Source organism: Sander vitreus, chromosome 22 (assembly GCF_031162955.1).
Source record: "Sander vitreus isolate 19-12246 chromosome 22, sanVit1, whole genome shotgun sequence".
Taxonomy (NCBI): domain Eukaryota; kingdom Metazoa; phylum Chordata; class Actinopteri; order Perciformes; family Percidae; genus Sander; species Sander vitreus.
In genome coordinates this window covers 26,217,907-26,240,847 of record NC_135876.1, presented here as the reverse complement: position 1 = coordinate 26,240,847, position 22,941 = coordinate 26,217,907, and the positions used below count along the sequence as shown (strand labels likewise).

Genomic DNA, 22,941 nt, shown 5'->3' with positions numbered 1-22,941 from the left:
GGGATTATCTTGAGTTCAAATGCATCAAACACAGTGACGACTGCATGAACTCTGTGTTTATTTGAAGGGAAGCATTTCTCCCCACAGCCAACGACGAGCATGAAAGCCAACTTTCAAACCCAATAACCTCAAAGTTTCCCGGATTATTCGACAATACTGAACAGTCACAACCATCAGCTTCACACATTCAACTTTAAAGACGCCAGACATCTTTTCCCGGTTTTGGAGCGAAGTGTACAGCGTACTTTGATATTTTAGACAACAGTGTACGCAGTTTGTGTTCATTTCCCCTTTACTGTTTCAATATGACGAAAAACCTCCAGCTCCACAAAGAAATGTTCTCGGTGTGAAAGAACAAAGAGCTCTAAACTCAACTCCGTCCAACACCGACTGGAACTGGACTGCGAGCCGGTCCTCATCACCCAACATCCGTGTTGGACTTCACTAAGGCGGGATCAAATCCCTGCAGCCTGGTCCCAGCTAGGGGTGCATGATATATCGACTTAATATCGTTATCGTGATATCACGTTGCAAAATATTATATTGAAAGTGTCACAATAAGTGTGCAATATTTTGTTTATTTTGTGGAGCGCTGCGTCCCGTCCGTTGGCTGTGTGGCTTAGTTGTGTTTGATTTAGAGCTTGAAACGCTGTAATGATCATGTTTCATTGGCCAGTTAGGGTGGTTACCGGGCCACTTGCACGTTAGTGCACATCAGCGCACGGGGCTAGCCTGGTCCTACCACACTCTGGTACAATAGCCTGGTCCTACCAGACTCTGGTCCATTAGCCTGGTCCTACCAGACTCTGGTCCACTAGCCTGGTCCTACCAGACTCTGGTACAATAGCCTGGTCCTACCACACTCTGGTACAATAGCCTGGTCCTACCAGACTCTGGTACAATAGCCTGGTCCTACCAGACTCTGGTACACTAGCCTGGTCCTACCAGACTCTGGTACAATAGCCTGGTCCTACCAGACTCTGGTCCACTAGCCTGGTCCTACCAGACTCTGGTCCATTAGCCTGGTCCAACCAGACTCTGGTACAATAGCCTGGTCCTACCAGACTCTGGTACAATAGCCTGGTCCTACCAGACTCTGGTCCATTAGCCTGGTCCTACCAGACTCTGGTCCACTAGCCTGGTCCTACCAGACTCTGGTCCATTAGCCTGGTCCTACCAGACTCTGGTACTCTAGCCTGGTCCTACCAGACTCTGGTCCATTAGCCTGGTCCTACCAGACTCTGGTACTCTAGCCTGGTCCTACCAGACTCTGGTCCATTAGCCTGGTCCTACCAGACTCTGCTACTCTAGCCTGGTCCTACCAGACTCTGGTCCATTAGCCTGGTCCTACCAGACTCTGGTCCATTAGCCTGGTCCTACCAGACTCTGGTACTCTAGCCTGGTCTTACCAGACTCTGGTCCATTAGCCTGGTCCTACCAGACTCTGCTACTCTAGCCTGGTCCTACCAGACTCTGGTCCACTAGCCTGGTCCTACCAGACTCTGGTCCACTAGCCTGGTCCTACCAGACTCTGGTACACTAGCCTGGTCCTACCAGACTCTGGTACTCTAGCCTGGTCCTACCAGACTCTGGTACACTAGCCTGGTCCTACCAGACTCTGGTACTCTAGCCTGGTCCTACCAGACTCTGGTCCACTAGCCTGGTCCTACCAGACTCTGGTCCACTAGCCTGGTCCTACCAGACTCTGGTCCACTAGCCTGGTCCTACCAGACTCTGGTCCATTAGCCTGGTCCTACCAGACTCTGGTACATTTCATTAGTCCAGAGAGTCTGGCCTCTCTCCATTGACAAGTGTTAACTTCCTTGAAGGTGGGTCCTCTGTTGAAGTTTAAAATTATTGGATCTGCCCAGAGCCACTCTGGATCTGGCATAACCAATCAAAAAATGGTCGTGACTTATGTCATGCGCATGTGGGGAGAGGGGAGACCGACAACAACTATCGGCTTATATTTACCATTAGCATCGCTAGCGTTAGCCTTAGCTAACTCCTTCACCACTAACGGAGCGAGCTGGAAGATCAAACTGTTCCCGAACCCCGTGGGGAGGAGGGCCACAACATCACGGCCACCAACACAACTCAGCAAAGATTGTTCTTGCTCGGGCTTTAACTTCTGGATATTCTGCAGCGCTGCACACAACAGATGAATGGCTTCGCTTGCATCTTTCTCCGCCGCCATAACGGAACTAAAACTCAAACTAGCTAACGACCTCAACGTCATCGTTCTCAGCCACTCCCTCTGTTCGCTGATTGGACAGGCAAAGATTTGGCCGGAGAAAACCCAAGAATATACCGCAAACCCAGATGTAGTACTGAAGGAAAATGAGAATTGAGCGGAAGTACGTAGGAGGGCGGAGCCAGGCTAGCACGGGGCTACTACGTGACAAACCCTATGGAGCGTACCACGTAACGTGTGTGCATATTTCGACAAAGTGACAGTGGAATTGAAGAAATGGACAGAGAAAACTAAACGGAACGAACCATGAGTGCATGATACTATACCAAAAAAAAAAAAACCTGTTGCAGTTAATACGCCAGAGCTAGCTAAAACAAGCCTCGCTGGCGAGTGTTTTTGCTAGTGGCACAAAGTACGACAAGAACTCGAAGAGACATACCGAAATCACCAATGAGATAACGTATTATTTGGCCAAAGATATGATGCCCATTCACACAGTGGATAAGAAAGGCATCAAGAAGCTTCTGAATGAACTAGACAAACGGGACCAAATCCTACAACTTTATAGAAGGTGGTGCAGGCAGAGTTTGGAGTCGGGTAGACTGAATATTTTTCATTCACAACCGACACAACCTGTGGTCCAGTCGCACTACGGAAACGTATATAAGTCTCACTGTGCACTATAATGTTATGAATCTGTGAATATTGTTACAATGCGTTTTCCCGTAACGTTTATCATTTTACATATGTTTATCGATATCGTAATATTCATAATCGATATTGAAATATCACATTTTGTCAATATCTTGCAACCCTAGTATCGCTAGGGTTCTTTCCGATGCCGGTGCTTAAACAAACATTTGTTTTATTTTTTATTTTTTTAAGTTAGATTATTTTTGGGGCATTTTTAGGCCTTTATTTGACAGGACAGCTGAAGACATGAAAGGGGAGAGAGAGAGGGGGGAATGACATGCAGCAAAGGGCAGCAGGTCAGAGTTGAACCCGGGCCCACTGCGTCGAGGAGTAAACCTCTACATATGGGCGCGCACTCTACCAACTGAGCTATCCGGGCATCCTTAAATAAAACTTTTATAATGATGCCCAGGAGTTTGTGGAACAGCTGACTCTCTTTCCTCAATGAAGCTGTCTTCAAGTGTGGTCAGAAAATGTCGAGATCTATAAAGATATATATATATATATATATATATATCTCCTGGGAACTACCATCTCCCAGGACCTCAAGTGGGAGCTGAACATCAGCTCCCTCGTCAAGAAAGCACAACAGAGGATGTACTTCCTGCGGCAGCTGAAGAAATTCAACCTGCCAAAGACAGTGATGGTGCACTTCTACACAGCCATCATTGAGTCCATCCTCACATCCTCCATCACCATCTGGTACGCTGCTAGCACTGCCAAGGACAAGGGCAGACTGCAGCCTGTCATTCGGTCTGCAGAGAAGGCAATTGGCTGCAATCCGCCGCCGCTCCAGGACCTTTACGCTACCAGGACTCAGGAAGATTGTGGCTGACCCCTCCCACCCCGGCAACAAACTCTTTGAGACACCCCCCTCTGGCAGGAGGCTGAGGTCCATCAGGACCAAAACCTCACACCACATGAACAGTTTTTTCCCCTCCGCCACTAGCCTTATCAACAAGGCCCAGAAACCACCCTGACTCTCTCCACACTCCACCTCTGGCTCTACATGCCACTGTACTCCATTTGCTGTACTGCTCGTTCTAGTTTTATTTTTAATACATACATGTGTATATATATTTATACTTATATTGTTTATATTCTAATTCTTGACTTTCTTAACCTTCTTACATTAAGAGAATGTGTGACATGCACCTACAACACCAAAAGAAATTCCTTGTATGTGTAAAAAAACGTGTTGCTAAAGCGATATGGTCTAGCGTGCATCGTAGTGCGGGCATTTAAGTGGCGCCGAAATCTGAAGCCTGGTTGGACAGAATCTGCGTTGTCATCCGGTCCGGTAGATAACGGCCGTTTAGGGACATTTCGGTACCCAACATCTAACAAAAACCAAACTTATCAGAAAAATGCTCACTTGAACAAACACCAGCGTGATCAGAAAGTAGCTGAAACCATCTTTTGGGAGAATATGTATTTGACGTGCAGCCAGCCGGCCAGCAGGGGGCGATCCAAATGTTTTTGGCTCCACTTCTACAGTCTATGCATCCGGGCCCTGATCCAAATATGTGAAGCACGCTGCCAACAGTTGTGTAACAGAGTTCAGGGTGGACTTCTCCTTCAGGCGTACTCACAAATACTTGAACCAGGTCCGACTGTTTTCGGTTGTTTTCGCCCCTTGAGGAAAGGATTTTTGTGGAAAATTCATGCAGCACTAATGCAAAATAGACCCCCTAGAAATCACGCTCACAAAGAGGGAGTCAACACGGATAATATTGTACAGATGGAGCCATGGTCCAAGTCTCACTCCTCCACACTCTCTACATTGATATTGTTTCCTGCTCAGAGAGGAAAACAGGAGGGAAGAGGTCGAGTTCAGTGTCGACCCGAAAGGAGCTCCAATCTTAACATGATTATACAACAAAAAAAAACATTCACACTTTAACAACCGTTTTAAACTGAACGGGCGTCAGAAAGAAAACAACAGACATACTGTACAGTAAGAATGGTTACAAGAGAAATCGTGTGAGGCTGCTTTGATACGAGAGAGATTTCATGGCTGCACTGCCTCTTACTATCTGTTACACCGCCTCCGTCATCGGGGAATTGTTTGGAAAATCCTGCAGAACAAATGGATTGTTGAAGCGTTTCAGTTTACATCAGAGAGTCTCTCTCTGCTCCTCCCATCCTTTTTTTCTCCCATCCATCCATCCATCCACCCACCCATCCATCCATCCACCCATCCATCCATCCATCCATCCATCCATCCACCGATGCATCCACCCATCCATCCACCCACCCATCCATCCACCGATGCATCCACCCATCCATCCACCCACCCATCCATCCACCGATGCATCCACCCATCCATCATCCACCCATCCACCCACCGATGCATCCACCCATCCATCCATCCATCCATCCACCGATGCATCCACCCATCCATCCATCCATCCATCCAACCATCCACCCATCCATCCATCCATCCACCCACCGATGCATCCACCCATCCATCCATCCATCCATCCACCCATCCATCCACCGATGCATCCACCCATCCATCCACCCACCCATCCATCCACCCATCCATCCATCCATCCACCCACCCATCCATCCATCCACCCACCGATGCATCCACCCATCCATCCATCCATCCACCCATCCATCCATCCATCCACCCACCGATGCATCCACCCATCCACCGATGCATCCACCCATCCATCCACCGATGCATCCACCCATCCATCCACCCACCCATCCATCCATCCATCCATCCACCGATGCATCCACCCATCCATCCATCCATCCATCCACCGATGCATCCACCCATCCATCCATCCATCCACCCATCCATCCACTGATGCATCCACCCATCCACCCATCCATCCATCCATCCACCCACCCACCCACCCACCCATCCAACCATCCACCCACCGATGCATCCACCCATCCATCCATCCAACCATCCACCCATCCATCCACCGATCCACCCATCCATCCACCCATCCATCCATCCAACCACCCACCCATCCATCCACCCACCGATGCATCCACCCACCGATGCATCCATCCATCCACCGATGCATCCACCCATCCATCCATCCACCCATCCATCCACCCATCCATCCATCCACCCATCCATCCACCCATCCACCCATCCATCTACCCATCCATCCACGTTACTGACGTAGCTCAAGCACGGCGTTCGTCGTTCGACTTGTCATGACTGTTTTCCCAAGATGGCGCCCGCCTATATACGTGAACGGTACTGACGACTAGCGTTATGAGCTAATTAGGTGACCCTCATTATGCTACCATGGAAGTGTGGTGCTATTTTGAGTTAGTTAGTTCAAACTTTTTGGGTGTGTGGACCACTATTTGTGATCAAGAATTTTCACGGAACACCTCATAATACACATAATAAAATATGTCTACGCACAGTCCTACCTGAATTAATCCGCACCTCTTAATAGGCCTACTAGCACTAAAACTAGAACTGGTCATCGCATCAGTCCAACAGGTTTGTTAAAAAAAGGTTTACTGCAAACGGCTGCCACATATTTTATTTATTTATTTGCTCAAGCGCCCGAGGGCGTAATCAGGTTCATTTGAACAACAGGCTTTGATTATTAATCGTCAGAGTTTGGACTTGAACGTCACAGCTGAGCGCCACTAGCCTATTTTAGTAATCACACAATAACAATGTTATATCAATATACATATTCTTATTTTTTTATGGGAATTTCCTGGTAAAATGAAGGTTAAAAAACTATTATTTTATATTTTATTTTGCTTTTCCATGGACAACCTGCAGTACCCTCACAGGACCACAGTTTGGGAATGACTGGTCTACGTGATACGCAGGTATACGCAGTATACCCACTAAGAAAGCTCCAGGATTTCCATATACCCACTTAAAAAATGCCCAATGACACACACCATATTTTGAATTGTCATCTGTGTTTTTCTTCTTCACATAAGGCTAAATAAAGGTATATTTCCACCAAAAATTGGTGCATAAAAGTGTATCAGAATGCAGGAAATGAAGTCGTTGATGCTCAAAACTACCCAGACCCCCCCACTATGAAATGCCCCCCCCCCAAAAGGCCCATTCTGGCCCATATATACAGTATAGGCCCATACATATACAGTACAGTATACCCACTACAATACATTAGACTACACCACTGGCCCTAACCCTCATTAATGTTGTATGAAATCATCGTACTCGAGCCCTGTAATTGCTGCTTTTAACAAACAACCTATGGGAGCGAAGGGGGGGGGGTTTGGGCAAGGACGGTCTCCTTTATATATTATTCCTTCATGTCTCTGAACTCCCATCTTTTTCCTGAAGTTATTTCTGCTATCTCCTGCCGTCATCGTGAAAGTTTAGAACCATAAAAAGGCAGAAAAGGGAATAAAAGAACAGCAGGAAATTAAATACGTGGGGACATAAAGTCCTTCTGTGTTCAGTAAAGCAGACAGGAAAGCAGATTGTGCTTCTAACTCTGTTCTGGATTAGTCAACGCGGACATAAAGAGAGGAGACGAAGAGGCCTCAAAATCCCGTGCTGAAAAATAAAAGAGCTTAATGCCCGGCCATATTTAAAAGACTATAATAATAATAATAATAATAATAATAATAACAATCATTTATACGTTATTAATCCCGCAAGGGGAAATTACTATGTTTTCACTCTGTTGTTATTATTACACACAGGCCTGAATTACACACACATGCTCAGTACCTCTACATGCACTAATGGAGAGATGTCAGCCCATCGACAGGCACCCCGAGCAGTTGGGGGATCAGTGCCTTGCTCAAGAGCACCTTGGCAGTGCCCAGGAGGTGAACTGGCACCTCTCCAGCTACCAGTCCACCACCAGTTCCCAACCTAACTCCCTCCCTACTGACTGAGCTACTGCCATTGTTTTATATGTAGACATTTAAGACGTCTGCGTGTGTTTAAAGTACCTGGATGCGTGCTCTAAAACGCTGCAGGAATAAAGCAGGAAAAGCTGCAGCTCGATGGTGTAAAATGCCGTTTTGGGGGAATCCTTCATACAGTAATGTTTACCGAGTTTACAGCGACTTGGCTGTCGGCGGTGTTTTCTTATCCTCTAACAGAGAGGGGGTGATTTGACTGACGCTCGTAGCAGATTGCATCACAGCAGGAGGCGAACTAAAACGGTTTACGCACCGCGCCTCTCCCTAAACTGTCTAACAGTGGCAGCGCTCCACCTTGTAAATTTGGAATAGTCATTTTTAGTTGTTTTTTTCTTCCCAGCAGTCTATCTCCAAATTGGCCTTCGCTGGGAGTGCTGTTTGGTATCAGGGAAGTATCGCAGCTTACCACCTCTCAGCGGCAGAAAAGTAAAAAACCAGACGCTCTCGCTGACAAACAACACCTGAGACGCACTCCGTTCTGGTTCTATTTTAACGCAGATATACGTCAACACAGGGGCGGAGGGCGTGCGGGGGGGGTGTGGGGGGGGGGCAGAGGGCGTGGGGGGGGGGCGGAGGGCGTGGGGGGTGGGGTGTTGGGGTGGGGGGGCGTCTTCTGGGGCTGCAGCCCCACAAATCTTTTAGGGTTTTTAAAATAGTTTGTGTCGTTTCCCCCTCAGTCTCTCTGACTGGAGCGGCAAATCAACGCAGCAACCCTACCGATGTTATGTCATCCTCGACATTTGTTGTGTTCAGGTTTTTAGAATGATGATGAAGTCAGTTGGGGAACAAAAAAAAGGCTGAAAAAAGGGTCGAAAAAAAAGCCGGAAAAAAATGTTGATTAAAAAGCGCCAAAAACGTTGAAAAAAAACGTTAAAAAAGTGTTGTAAAAAAGCAAAAATGTCTTTAAAAAGCGTCAAAAACGGCAAAAAAACCCCCGACAAAAGATGTCGAAAAAAGGCGTCACAAATGTTAGGCTGTTAGAATGAAAATAATGTCTCAATATGAAGCTTTGTGCTCCAGGGGCGGAGAGAGGGGGGGGAGGGGGGGCTCCGTTTCGTCACTTTTTCCGACTTTTTTATCGTTTTTGTCGTTTTTTTTTTGTTTTTTTTTTAATAATTCATTAGATGTTTTTTGTTGCTTTTTTCCGATGATTTTTTCCGACTTTTGTATTTTACGACGTTTGTCACTTTTTCCGACTTTTTTTGACGTTTTATTTCTGCTTGTGTTTACATTTTTTGTCCCTTTTTTCAACGTTTTTTTAAATACGTTTATTACATTTTTTTACTATTTCTCAACATTTGTCACTTTTTCCGACTTTTTTGTCGCTTTTGTCGATGTTTTTAGTCTATTTTTTTCAACGTTTTTTTGTTGCTTTTTCCGATGATTTTTTTCCGACGTTTGTATTTTGACGTTTTTTTGTTGCTTTTTCCGATTATTTTTTGTCGATGTTTTCCGACGTTTGTATTTTTTGACATGTTTTTGTTGCTTTTTCCAACGATGTTTGACTTTTTGTCAACATTCGTCAACATTTTTCTATGCTTTATCAACACTTTGTCACTTTTTCCGACTATTTTGTCACTTTTGTTGATGTTTAAAAAAATAGATGTTTTTGTTGTTTTGTTTTGTTGTTTTTTCAATGTTTGAAAGACCACACAACACCTGAGACAGACACGGGCGGACTGGCAATCTGGTAGTGCTGGTGAAATGCCAGATTGGGCCGATGCACTCTTGGGCCGATTTGGGCCGCTGGAAAAAAAGAAAAAAATGCGACAACACACTAGTTTGACCAAAAATATGCAAGACCGTACGGCTGCAGCATGGAGCCTCCTGTCTGGTGCCGTCGTGCCTCATGCTGCTGGTGCCATAATCTACGGTGGCTGACAGGGTCAAACGCACTGCAGCTTAAAGGTGCACTATGCGTTCCCACATGACGTTACTTCTGTTGACGTCCAAAGTAAATTCAAAATGTTTCCGTAACTGTCATGACTAACAGACTGTCACTAACCCCCACCCCCTCCCCCAACCACCTTGTCGGTGATTGGCTGGAACGTGGTTTGTTGTATTTTGGTGCACAGCCTGTGCCTCTAGTGTTTGTTGGACGTTTAGGCCCCTTGCGTTGTCTCCCGAGACCGGGCTTTTTCACGGTGTGTTCAGGGGGCAGGCGGCTAGCGGATCAAGGAGAGACGCCTACCATTTGACACAAAAATGAAATCGCGCTGAAACCACGCAGGAACTCATAGTGCACCTTTAATGAAACACACGCAAATAGACAAAACACAAGCAAATGAGCACGTGAGCTTGTTGCCCCGTGTGCGCTGATGCACTCATCTGTTGATATTTCCAAATGCCTTCCTACAAACGTACATGTGTCATTAGTATGAGAAAAAATAATAATAATAATCTTAATGCCTGTCGGGGTCGGGCCGGGCTCGGACAGAAAAATGCGGCCCGATCCGCGCTCTATTGGACACAAACACAAAAAACCCACAAAGAAAAACAACGTGAACAGTACGGGGTGATTAAAACCGTAACATTTTCTTGAAGAACGGCCCCAAACCCCCCGCGCCAAACACGCTCACATACGTCTTCCACGAAGCCGGGAAAAGACTTTTCTCACCTCCCTGTCTCCCCCCTCCTCTGAAACCAAACGCCATTCTTAAAAAGTCACTTCTTACACTTTTGTCTTCTCATTTCTAAACATTATCTGCCAATTTCTACCTTCTACCTTCAATTATTTCTAACCAGATTTCCGACGGACGCATCCGTTGTTGATCGTTAGCGGACGGGGGGGGGGGGGCAAATGGGGGTCGTTTCGGAGTTTCCTTCTGCCGCAATAACCTTGGTTCCCCGTCTCCATTATGAACACACTGTAATTGGATAAGTTACCTTTAAAAAACCTCCATCTCTGCTGTTACTTTAGCTCTTAAAGACATGGAACATCTGCACCTTTCTACCTTTTTCTTCCCGCTCGCGGAACAAAAAAATCAATTTGAAAATGTTTTATTGTTATTTATTTATTAATATCTCTTGAGTGGCACTTAATAAAATTGAATAAATGTGTTGGAGGGAGGCTGGGAGGCTGATTTGGGGGAAGGGGGGGAGTGAAAAACACTTGACTTCATCATGGCCTCAATTATGTGGCGCTGGATAAACGGCAGCGTTGTGGGGGGAGGGGGAGGTGGTTTAAAATCCCCAAAACTGCCTGGAAGAAAAAGGTTGGAAGGGGCGGAGTGGAAGTAGAAAGTGGCATGAAAAGAAAAGACTCAAGTAAAGTACAAGTACCTCAAACATTTGTACAGTACTGGAGGTAATGTACTCCACATTCCACCACGATACGATATAGACATGAAATGATCCATGATCCATTTTATTTCTATGTTACAAACAGCTGGTAGAAATGGCAGCGTTTTAGACCGAGGCTCAACGACCGACGTCCGAAAAGCACGTTATACGGTCGAGCGATATATAGAGAGAGACTGAGGAGAGAGAGGGAGCGCCCAGCGGCGTTGGAACAAAGCCGTGAATCAGAGAAATTAAAAATGTTTTTTCGCCTGATTCATCTCTAGAAATGCAACCGTAGCAAGCATCTCACTATCACTAACGTTCTCCACATTCATACTTAGACGAAACCAATGACATATTCAGCTAAATAATAGCCTAAAAGTTGGAAGTTAGAACGGGAGTACAAAGAGTCATTGCTATGCAGATGATAACGGTCTCGTCTCGTCTCATTAGTGTGAACTGGCAGCTTTCAGAACGCTGCAGACCGGCGCGTTGCAAGAAGTTGTATGTAAATGTAGTTACTTTCCTCATGTGATTGCTGAGGCACACCACTAGTGTCCTTGCCTAGCAGTGCCTAGCAGTGCCTAGCAGTGCCTAGCAGTGCCTAGCAGTGCCTAGCAGTGCCTAGCAGTGCCTGGCAGTGCCTAGCAGTGCCTAGCAGTGCCTAGCAGTGCCTAGCAGTGCCTGGCAGTGCCTAGCAGTGCCTGGCAGTGCCTAACAGTGCCTGGCAGGGCCTAGCAGTGCCTAGCAGTGCCTAGCAGTGCCTAGCAGGGTCTAGCAGTGCCTAGCAGTGCCTAGCAGTGCCCATCAGTGCCCAGCAGTGCCCAGCAGGGTCCAGCAGTGCCTAGCAGTGCCTAGCAGTGTCTAGCAGTGCCTAGCAGTGCCTAGCAGTGCCTAGCACTACCTAGCAGTGCCTATCAGTGCCTAGCAGTGTCTAGCAGTGTCTAGCAGTGCCTAGCACTGCCTAGCAGTGCCTATCAGTGCCTAGCAGTGCCTAGCAGTGCCCTAGCACTACCCTAGCAGTGCCCAGCAGTGCCCTAGCAGTGCCTCAGCAGTGTCTAGCAGTGTCTAGCAGTGCCCTAGCAGTGCCTAGCACTGCCTAGCAGTGTCTAGCAGTGCCTAGCACTACCTAGCAGTGCCTATCAGTGCCTAGCAGTGCCCATCAGTGCCTAGCAGTGCCTATCAGTGCCTAGCAGTGCCCATCAGTGCCTAGCAGTGCCCATCAGTGCCTGACTTTTTGCTAGAAGCTAACAATGTAGCTATGGCTGAACTTTGGCCTACTTTAGCATATAAACATTAGCTCACTAAGAACCTGGGAACCACAATCCCAAACTGGCAGTTTGATTTTCTGTGTACTGAATTGTTTACCTAAAGTAAACTTCTTTGACTTTTATGCACATTGTGTCTTTTTTTTAAAATCCCAATATATCGCCTCACACACAGTATCAAAATATATTTCAATATATTGGAATAGTGACCCATGTATCGTGATACGTATAGTATCGCCAGATTCTTGCCAATACACAGCCCTAATCCCTATAAACACCAATACGTAACGTACGCCAGAGTAGTGTGTGGATACGAGGCGTAAACGTACACGTAAACATAGTTTATTTAAACCAAAACATAGTAGAGTAGATGGAGCCCGGAGCCAGAACAGATTCAGGATGTGGTGTCAGAACAACAGAGGATCTGTGCACACATTTCACATGACGCATTTCTCAACTCAACACCCACAACCTCGCAACGTTTCGCAGCGGGGGGGGAGGGGGGGGAGAGACAATCCAAAACTTAGACCTCGGAGGAAGTGTGAATCACCCAGTAAAACGTCTCCTGCTACAATGAGCGGCCGCCGGTTTGGGAAACACAAAGACACAAAGAGTGAAAAAGCAAAGGAAACGTAGTGTGGTGGTGAAGTTCAGCAGCGAGGCTTCGCTTTCATACTACAGCGCAGCGAGAGAGGCGAGCAGGCAGCAATCTGCCTGCCCACACACACACACACACACACACACACACACACACACACACACCTCCTCCACAGGTGTGTGTGTGTGTGTGTGTGTGTGTGTGTGTGTGTGTGTGTGTACACACTTGTAGGGTGAGTCATTCTCTCCCACGTAGTCGATACGTCCACCAGCGGTTGTGGAGAGAGATCCCATCAGCCCTCTCACAGAACCTGCAGCCCGTTCTCACTCCCAACTCGTAAAAATACCGACGCTCGGCCTGTGGCTCTCAGCGTCGGATACTAAAAGATCCTTCGGAAGAAAAAAAACGCAAGATATAGAGGAACAACTTCCTGTACGTGGCAGTCAAAACTTGAAGTTTTGTGTATCTTGGCAACAGTTATTCAGATTGATACGAAACACACAGTGGTTCCCCATGGGCCATCGAGGCTCTGTGCCAAATTTGGCGTCAATCGGTTCCATACAGACGCCCTTCAGTGTCTATATGTAACGCACCGGGCAGAGAAGCAGCTCAAATGCGGCAATGTAAGATGACGTAGTATTAAGAGAGACAGCAGTAGAGAGTAGTACGTAGAGAGGCAACAGTAGAGAGTAGTATGTATAGACAACAGTAGAGTGTAGTATGAAGAGAGACAACAGTAGAGAGTAGTATGTAGAGACAACAGTAGAGAGACAACAGTAGAGAGTAGTACGTAGAGAGGCAACAGTAGAGAGTAGTATGAAGAGAGACAGCAGTAGAGAGTAGTATTTAGAGAGGCAACAGTAGAGAGTAGTATGTAGAGAGACAACAGTAGAGAGTAGTATGTAGAGACAACAGTAGAGAGTAGTATGTAGAGAGACAACAGTAGAGAGTAGTATGTAGAGACAGCAGTAGAGAGTAGTATGTAGAGACAACAGTAGAGAGTAGTATGTAGAGAGACAACAGTAGAGAGTAGTACGTAGAGAGGCAACAGTAGAGAGTAGTATGAAGAGAGACAACAGTAGAGAGTAGTATGTAGAGAGACAACGGTAGAGAGTAGTATGAAAGACCGAAAATTCAAACAACACAGGACTTTCACCCAGGAGACCGGGGTTTGTGTCCCGTTCTTGTGCCACGTGTCACTGAAACGTACATTTTGTAACCCCACCCTCCATCTTTTCCTAAACCTAACTGACCAGTTCATGTGCCACATGTCGGTTAAACGTATGTCCCGAAATAGTGACGCCAATGTTCCTGACCCAGAGCGTCTAAATATGACAGCAGAGTATGAGGGCGTGCCCTGACAGTACCTAGGTAAGGACTACTAGCCAGTCAGAAGCAGAGTATGAGGGCGTGCCCTGATAGTACCTAGGTAAGGACTACTAGCCAGTCAGAAGCAGAGTGTGAGGGCGTGCCCTGACAGTACCTAGGTAAGGACTACTAGCCAGTCAGAAGCAGAGTATGAGGGCGTGCCCTGACAGTACCTAGGTAAGGACTACTAGCCAGTCAGAAGCAGAGTATGAGGGCGTGCCCTGACAGTACCTAGGTAAGGACTACTAGCCAGTCAGAAGCAGAGTATGAGGGCGTGCCCTGACAGTACCTAGGTAAGGACTACTAGCCAGTCAGAAGCAGAGTATGAGGGCGTGCCATGCTAGCAGCTAGGTGAGCATTATAACGTGTGTTCCAAAGTGACCACGTTTGTCTCTGAAGTAAAGGCTGGACTACAATAGAGCTGTTTGGAGCAGTTTGTGAACAGTGTTTTCTGTTGGAGATGGTAAGTCCCTTTGGGGGGGACTTTGGGCTTTTTCACTTTGTAAACCTATAACATGCACAAAAAAGATATATAACACAATAAAAGGGAAAAGGCCAAAAACCGCTCTCTCATACTCTTCTGACTGGCTAGTAGTCCTTATCTAGCTACTGAGCATGTGTGACTCCCAACAAAGATGTTCCAGCAGTGAGAGGTCTCACTCTGTAGCTAAAACAGAGACCTGAACACAGGGTGAAAAGAGGAGCTGCAGCAATGTGCAGTACAACAAAAATATGGTGTTTTCTGAAAATTAAACCATGTAAACATATTCTGATACAACCTCTAAATACAATTATGAACCTGAAAATGAGCATAATATGAGCACTTTAAGAGTAGAGCAGAAGCAGCATTTTTGAGGTAACAGATGGCGGCGTTATCAACAACAGCATGATCAGAGAGGGACACAACTTTAGGGCATCAGTCTTCATCTTGCTCCGCAGTTAACGACACATAACAGCAACATTCAAACATTCAGATCTGCTGCAGCTCAAGGGTTGAACATGCTCATTCACAACGTAATTCAGACTAGTAGTCTTTATTCATGAAAGGAATCCTAAAAGCCATTAACCGTGCAGCCACACTGTACATATGTATAGTGAGTCCTGATAAAGACACTTATCTGAAAGCTTTGGGATATTAGTATGCATGTAAACATACTCGGTGCGAGTGAGAAGAGCAGCAAAGACAGGTTTGAGCCAGCCCCGAAGGAAAATCCCCAGCACCAAAATGATAAGAATTGAGAATAAAAATAGAGATCTAATCTCTGTGTCGGACTCTCCCTGTGATTTAATATTATTAGTTTAAGCAGTTTTGTTAAGGTTTATTTACTCAAGCATAATATACATTTGTGTTTATCAAAGTTTGTGTGTGTGTGTGTGTGTGTGTGTGTGTGAATTCTCCTTAAAGGGTCTTTGCATATAACCTGATCCCACTGTGTTTCATATCAAAATGTTCAGAACAAACTCAGCCTCTCGTTCTCGAGGTGCTTCACGTCACCCTTTGATGCAAATATTTTTAGCGAGGTGACCCCGTGTGCAGACTGCACCCCTTCGCCCCGCCAGTGTCAGCTCGGGCGCTCCGACCCCCCCTCCCCACCGCCACCCCCCCCACCCCCCCCACCCATCGATCTTCACAGAGTCCGTTCAACAAAGCAGAAGGGCTGTGAAAACACAACCTTCCCCGAGCACCCCGGTGGGGCTGGCAGCGGCCTGCAGGCTGGCTGCAGCCCAGGAAAACGCTGAGAAACCGGGCTGGACCGCTGCCAAGCGCTGGGAGATTTTTTTTGGCTGCGGGTTGGTTGGTTGGTTGGTCAGGTTTTTTTTTGTTTTTCTTCTCAGACTGGGAGACGATGGTGTGGTGCTGAAGCTGCAGTGGAAAGATCTGACACATGCGAGCAGGAAGAGGTAAAGCGTACCCAACGGGTTCAGAGATGCACACGTATAACATACGTACAATATTTCCAAACAGTGTTTGGTGTTAGGAAGCTCTTCAACGTTCACACTCCAACGAGTCCTGAATCATCTAAACTAAGGGGGCTTAAATCAGGCGGACGTGCGTGCGTGTCTGTGTGTATGTGTGTAAATATGTGTGTGGGTGAGAATTCTCCTTTTAAGGGTATTTACATATAGCCCAACATTGTTCCAGAGCGTTGTATAAAGAGATAATAGCCCCCAGACTGAACTTTCCTGAATGAATCTGGTACCGGTCGGCTGTCTGCTCCAAATATTCAGCGCCGGACCTCCATGACAGCTCCAGATGTGGTTGGACTACACTTTTAACACGCACACACTGCAGAGCCTTTGTTGGGAAAAGTTCCCCAAAACCAAATTACACAATCACCCGGCGTTCGGACTACAAAGTGGCTTTTAGTTTTGGAGCGCTGAAGGGGGGGGGGGCACTGGAGGCTGCGTTCGCTGCCATGTTTAAACAGTTTCTGCATGAACCTGCTGAACTGAGCCGAGGAAGGGTGGACGCTGTTTTCCATTCACACTCTTCTTCCTATTCTACCTGATTCAAAGAGCAGCTCAGACTCTCCCCGGCCTCTGACTGGATACACAGTTTGAAGTACACGGCGTACTCTTCCTTTAGTTCTCCTCGAGCATCAAGTCTCTCCCTCCATCTTCTTTCACACTCTCGCGTCTCCTTTTTGTTCTTTCTGCTGTCGCATCATTCGATACTTCCCTCTCAGACATGACTCGTCCTCTTCCTCCTCACACCACTCTCCGTCTCCACTTTCCAACTCTATCAAAAATAGTTCAATATGCAGAGATGAAATGTCACATCTTTTGAAATTGTCCCTCTGACTTTTTCCCCGATGGCACTTTTCTGTCACCAAAAAATGTGTCTCGGCCTTCACTTACTCTTTGGAAAATCTTTCGCCCAAAAACCTGCCTGTTATTAATTCAACACAGAAAATGGAGAACTACACTGGAGTCGGCGAGAAAGCAGGAAACTAATCACTAAGTGATGCAGCATTGTGTTTGGAGACAGAGGGCCTTATTTTCACGATCTAAGCGCACGGCGTGAAGCGCCTGGCGCAGGTGTGTTTAGGGCGTGTACGAATCCACTTTTGCTAGTTTGACGGCGGAAAAAAAGGGTCCGTGTGCCGGGCGCATGGTTCAAAAGGGTCGTACTTAGTGTCTTCATTAATCAGAGGTGTGTTTTGGGCGTAACATGCAATCAACCAATCAGAGATCATCTCCCATTCCCTTTAAAAGCCAGGCGCGTTTGGACCTTGGAGCATTGCTGTTATGATGGAGGATTTGCACCGTAATATTTGTATTTGTAATCTTCTGCATGTGTGTGTGCTGCTGTGCGTCCCTGTGTGTGTAACAAGCATAGTGTGCACGTGCTGTGCACGAGCCTAGGGGCATTTTACTAATGCTCTGTTAAAATAACAATGAAATGCTGCGTTATTGACTTTAGACCAGGTTTTTGTTGGTCAATGGTGCCATCACTTCCCACTGCCTCAAGATAGCAATACGCCCAGAATGCACCTGAACACACCTCCCTGTAAGACCAGCACGCCCAGAATGCACCTGAACACACCTCCCTGTAAGACCAGCACGCCCAGAATGCACCTGAACACCCCTCCCTGTAAGACCAGCACGCCCAGAATGCACCTGAACACACCTCCCTGTAAGACCAGCACGCCCAGAATGCACCTGAACACCCCTCCCTGTAAGACCAGCACGCCCAGAATGCACCTGAACACACCTCCCTGTAAGACCAGCACGCCCAGAATGCACCTGAACACCCCTCCCTGTAAGACCAGCACGCCCAGAATGCACCTGAACACACCTCCCTGTAAGACCAGCACACCCAGAATGCACCTGAACACACCTCCTATAAGAAATAATAATATATCGTCTGCAAAAAGCATAAGTCTATGCACCATTACAGCTGCGTCTACTCCTGGGAATCCCTCCTTATAGCTGCTGCCAAAGGCTCTAGAGCTAGACAAAATAACAAGGGCGAAAGGGGTGAGCCTTGCCTTGTTCCCCTCCCCTCATATTGCACTATTCCTTCCCTCTCTTCAATTGTTATTGTATATTTCTTGTACAATTTGTAAATTATATTGTATTGTTATTCTGTATACTTAACAGTATTTTTTTTTTTTTTTATATATTTCTTACTGTCCTTTCTGTTTTTTATTCTTTATATGTTAAGTGAGTGTTGTACTTTGAGAGCAAAAGGTTAACCGGAGTCAAACTCCTTGTTTGTTTACGCAAACCTGGCCAATAGGCCTATGTCACGCGACGATTGAAGGCCGGAAGAACGTCTCTGAGTGGGGATACGGCTCTTCCGGTTAGCTTTTTACAATGGCGGAGCCCCGATAGATACCGCTGGACCTAGTCTCTCCGCTACCTGCCTGAAGACACCTATACGACGATGTGGTTGGGACTGTAAATGAACACTCTCAAAGTAAAAAAACATTTTGAAAACGGTAAAAAAAGGCAAAAGGTCTGAGACCGTGTACAGAAACTATCGTAGACTTCAATGGTAGAAGCTCGTTTTAGCCGTTCGGAGACGTTGCTGTTACGCTTAGGATTGTGGGTAGTGTAGTTTTTCTCCATAAGATCGCGGATAAAACATGTTTTTCTTGAAACAATGTTGATTTCATAAAGACTTCTAGCTTCTACAGGAACGGAAACTTTCGTTTTCACAACCTCATAGCTCGTGGTCAGTCTGCCTCAGATGGTTTAGACATTATGGCTGATAATCTAAATCCTTATGAAGATTAGGGACTGTTGACTGGAAGATCTGATTCCCTACTCCTCGTTCCGGAAGCAGGAAGTGTGACATAGGCCTATTATTGGCTAGTTTCTGCATTTTCTATAAAGCCGATTCTGATTCTGATTGTTGGTAATTTCGGTAAAAACAGAGCGAACAACTTGTGGAGTCTCAGCCGGTGAAGACGAGATGATCCGACCCGTTTCCCCCCTTTAAGTCTTTTAACAAAACGTACTTTCATAATGCTGATTTATACAATACGAGGTTTGTTTGTGTTTGATTAATCATGTCTGGTTCTCCGGCTGGATTTTCTCCTCCGAGGCGTCTGGTCAGAAACCTCCTGTGACTGACTCATCGCTGCCGACCGACGCTCTGAATAAATCTCTGGGATTTACACCAGCTGTCTTCACTCTTTACTACAAAATACAGAGACTTTCTGACTGTTTGTGTCTCCCCCATTCTCATACAGCTGCTTGCACTGGGTGACAGGATATATATATATATATATATATATATATATATATATATATATATATATATATATATATTAGGGCTGTCAAAATAACGCTGTTCATTTTGATTAATTAATCTGAGAAAAAAATAACGCTGCTAAAAAAAATAACGCAGATTAATCCATTCCATATTGACATTTGACCCAGAGCCGTTTCTAGCACCATTGGACTGTAAAATGAAGGAGGAGACGAGAATGTGCTGCCTGGATCATTGATTGGAACATTTACTGTATAAACCTTCTTCCTGCCAACCCTGGCTACCGAAATCTGGTGCCACTGATATGTCTGCTCTTCTCTCTGATGCTCTGAAACACAAACACCTCTGCACATGACGCTAGTTAACACTATACTCAACAGCAGCTAACGTTAGCCTACCGCTAGCTAGTTAACACTATACTCGACAGCAGCTAACGTTAGCCTACCGCTAGCTAGTTAACACTATACTTGACAGCAACTAACGTTAGCCTACCGCTAGCTAGTTAACACTATACTCGACAGCAACTGACGTTAGCCTACTGCTAGCTAGTTAACACAATACTCGACAGCAGGTAACGTTAGCCTACCGCTAGCTAGTAGCTGGATTAAACACTGGTTAAAATGCTGACAGCTAACGCTAAACGGTGTAAAGTGTGACTGTGTTTTACTGTAGAGGATTCAACACCGGGATGTAACAATCTGCAGCTGCTGTCGCAGAAACAACACAGACGGTGCGTTCAATGAAACTGGTAAACTACAGCCTCGTGGTGCATTTGAAGTTATTGTAAATGTCCTTTTCCCATCTGGTTGTTGTTTTTGTCGTTCAACAGCAATTTACTAGTGAAATAAGTTATTATTATACATTATTATTAAATCATTTAATGTTGACCATATGGCCTTAGCAATAAACAAGCCGGTGATATACTATCACTGACTATATATATATATATATATATATATATAGTTATGTTTCCAAAACCTTTCCAGGTCTGGAATTCGCATTGCTACACGGACGTTTTTCGGACCAGACGCTCTTCTTCAGCGTATATTTACGGCAGCAGTGTACTGACGGAAGTATGTTGAATGAGACACAGCCAGAAAGATCAGAACAGAGACCCAAAAAAACTGTGTCAAACTATCACTAAAAGTCAGTGGATCTTAATTCCCGAGATGCCGTCTATGTTTAGCAGTCATTGTTTAGTCTCGAGGAACTGAGTGTCTCTTTTAAACCACATGCGCGGAATCATTCATTTGTTGGGAAACACACACTAACACTGCAGGTGAAAATTAAAAACCTGGGCTGTTCACACGGACAAAACGGCAGCCTTGCATCAACAAAAAAAAAGAAAGAACCGAGGGGAGCTTCCACCACCACCGCTGCTGCAGCTCAGCAAAAAGTCACAGCTCAAATCCCTGCAGAGCCGCCATTAAACCAACACGACTCAAATACCCTGTTGCAAATGCCGAACGCCAAAAATGGCATTTAATGAACACCAGAAGTTCAGCGACCTCGGAGAAAACATCACCTTTCAGCCCGCCGTGCAGCAGCTTTTACACTCTTCTCTCTGCTGGGCGACCCATGATTGGATTGTACAGGCTTAAAGGTCCCATGGCATGAAGATTTCACTTTATGAGGTTTTTTAACATTAATGTGAGTTCCCCCAGCCTGCCTATGGTCCCCCAGTGGCTAGAAATGGTGATAGGTGTAAACCGAGCCCTGGGTATCCTGCTCTGCCTTTGAGAAAATGAAAGCTCAGATGGGCCAATCAGGACTCTTCCCTTTATGACGTCATAAGGAGAAAGGTTACCTCCCCTTTCTCTGCTTTGCCCACCCAGAGAATTTGGCCCACCCATGAGAGAGAGAGACATCATGGCTTGAAAACCAAGTGGCAGTTGGTCAAGGTCACACCCCCACCCTCCACCTTGCCCCCCCCCCTCCCTCTCCTCCTCAATAGCATTTAAAGCTACGGACACAGAAATGGCACATCCTAAGAGACTTCAGATACAGTATTAGGGGACCACTAAGGTCTATATAAAAGAGACTTCAGATACAGTATTAGGGGACCACTAAGGTCTATATAAAAGAGACTTCAGATACAGTATTAGGGGGACCACTAAGGTCTATATAAAAGAGACTTCAGATACAGTATTAGGGGACCACTAAGGTCTATATAAAGAGACTTCAGATACAGTATTAGGGGACCACTAAGGTCTATATAAAAGAGACTTCAGATACAGTATTAGGGGACCACTAAGGTCTATATAAAAGAGACTTCAGATACAGTATTAGGGGACCACTAAGGTCTATATAAAAGAGACTTCAGATACAGTATTAGGAGACCACTAAGGTCTATATAAAAGAGACTTCAGATACAGTATTAGGGGACCACTAAGGTCTATATAAAGAGACTTCAGATACAGTATTAGGGGACCAAAAAGCAGCATGTCATAGGACCTTTTAAAGTGCTTTTTCCTCTACAGATACAGGTTTAAACGTCACTACGGAGACACAGCTTCGCAGCATTTTATTTTCGTCGTCCCGTGGAGCTAACGCTAGCAAACTAGCGGCTAACGTAGCGCCTTCACTTTGAAGTTAAAACCACACAAGCTAAGAAAACAACAAGGCAGATCAAGTGCACGCGACAAACTCAGTTGCCCAAAAGATAAAAGATAAAAGCTGCGACTCACTGCACTTCCTCAGAGGGGGAGGGGCTTCACCAGAGGGCTCCAACTCCTCCTCCAATCACAGCGCGTCCTCCTTTCTCTCGTCTGGATGATCTTCAGGCCAGCGCCACTCTGGGTAATCTCCGGTGGAACCTGAAAGCACAGAGGGATGTCAACGAAGGAAAAGTGTGTTTGTGTCAGCAGAACATAGAGGTGTTGATGGGGTGTGTGTGTGTGTGTGTGTGTGTGTGTGTGTGTGTGTGTGTGTGTGAGAACATGTGAACAGGCTGTGAATGAATGCGTGACAGCGTGTGTGCGTAAATGAAGGGGAGCCCAATATGGGCATTAAACACTGCACCGTGCACTACACAACTTGGCCCAAAATAACGATTAAAAAAAAGAGGCTGTGGTTACTGTGGCAACGTGTGCCAAAACGTCGAGAAGGGAGGGAGAGAGAGAGAGAGAGACAGAGAGAGACAGAGAGAGAGAGAGAGAGAGAGAGAGAGAGAGAGAGAGAGAGAGAGAGAGAGAGAGAGAGAGAGAGAGAGAGAGAGAGAGACAGAGAGAGAGAGAGAGAAAGAGAGAGACAGAGAGAGAGAGACAGAGAGAGAGAGAGACAGAGAGAGACAGAGAGAGAGAGACAGAGAGAGAGAGAGAGAGAGAGACAGAGAGAGAGACAGAGAGAGAGAGACAGAGAGACAGAGAGAGAGAGACAGAGAGAGAGAGAGAGAGAGAGAGAGAGAGAGAGA

At 46.1% G+C, this 22,941-nt stretch overlaps 1 protein-coding gene across 2 annotated transcripts in view; it reads right to left on the bottom strand.

The window, feature by feature from the left end:
- The window catches only part of LOC144537190 (zinc fingers and homeoboxes protein 2-like), a 143,900-nt gene that overhangs the window by 76,222 nt on the left and 44,737 nt on the right, over positions 1-22,941 (bottom strand). For both annotated transcript variants that reach the window (XM_078280700.1, XM_078280699.1), the window contains exon 2: positions 22,217-22,345. The gene's annotated coding sequence lies outside the window, so the exon portion shown is untranslated. The remainder of the gene's footprint in view (positions 1-22,216; positions 22,346-22,941) is intronic.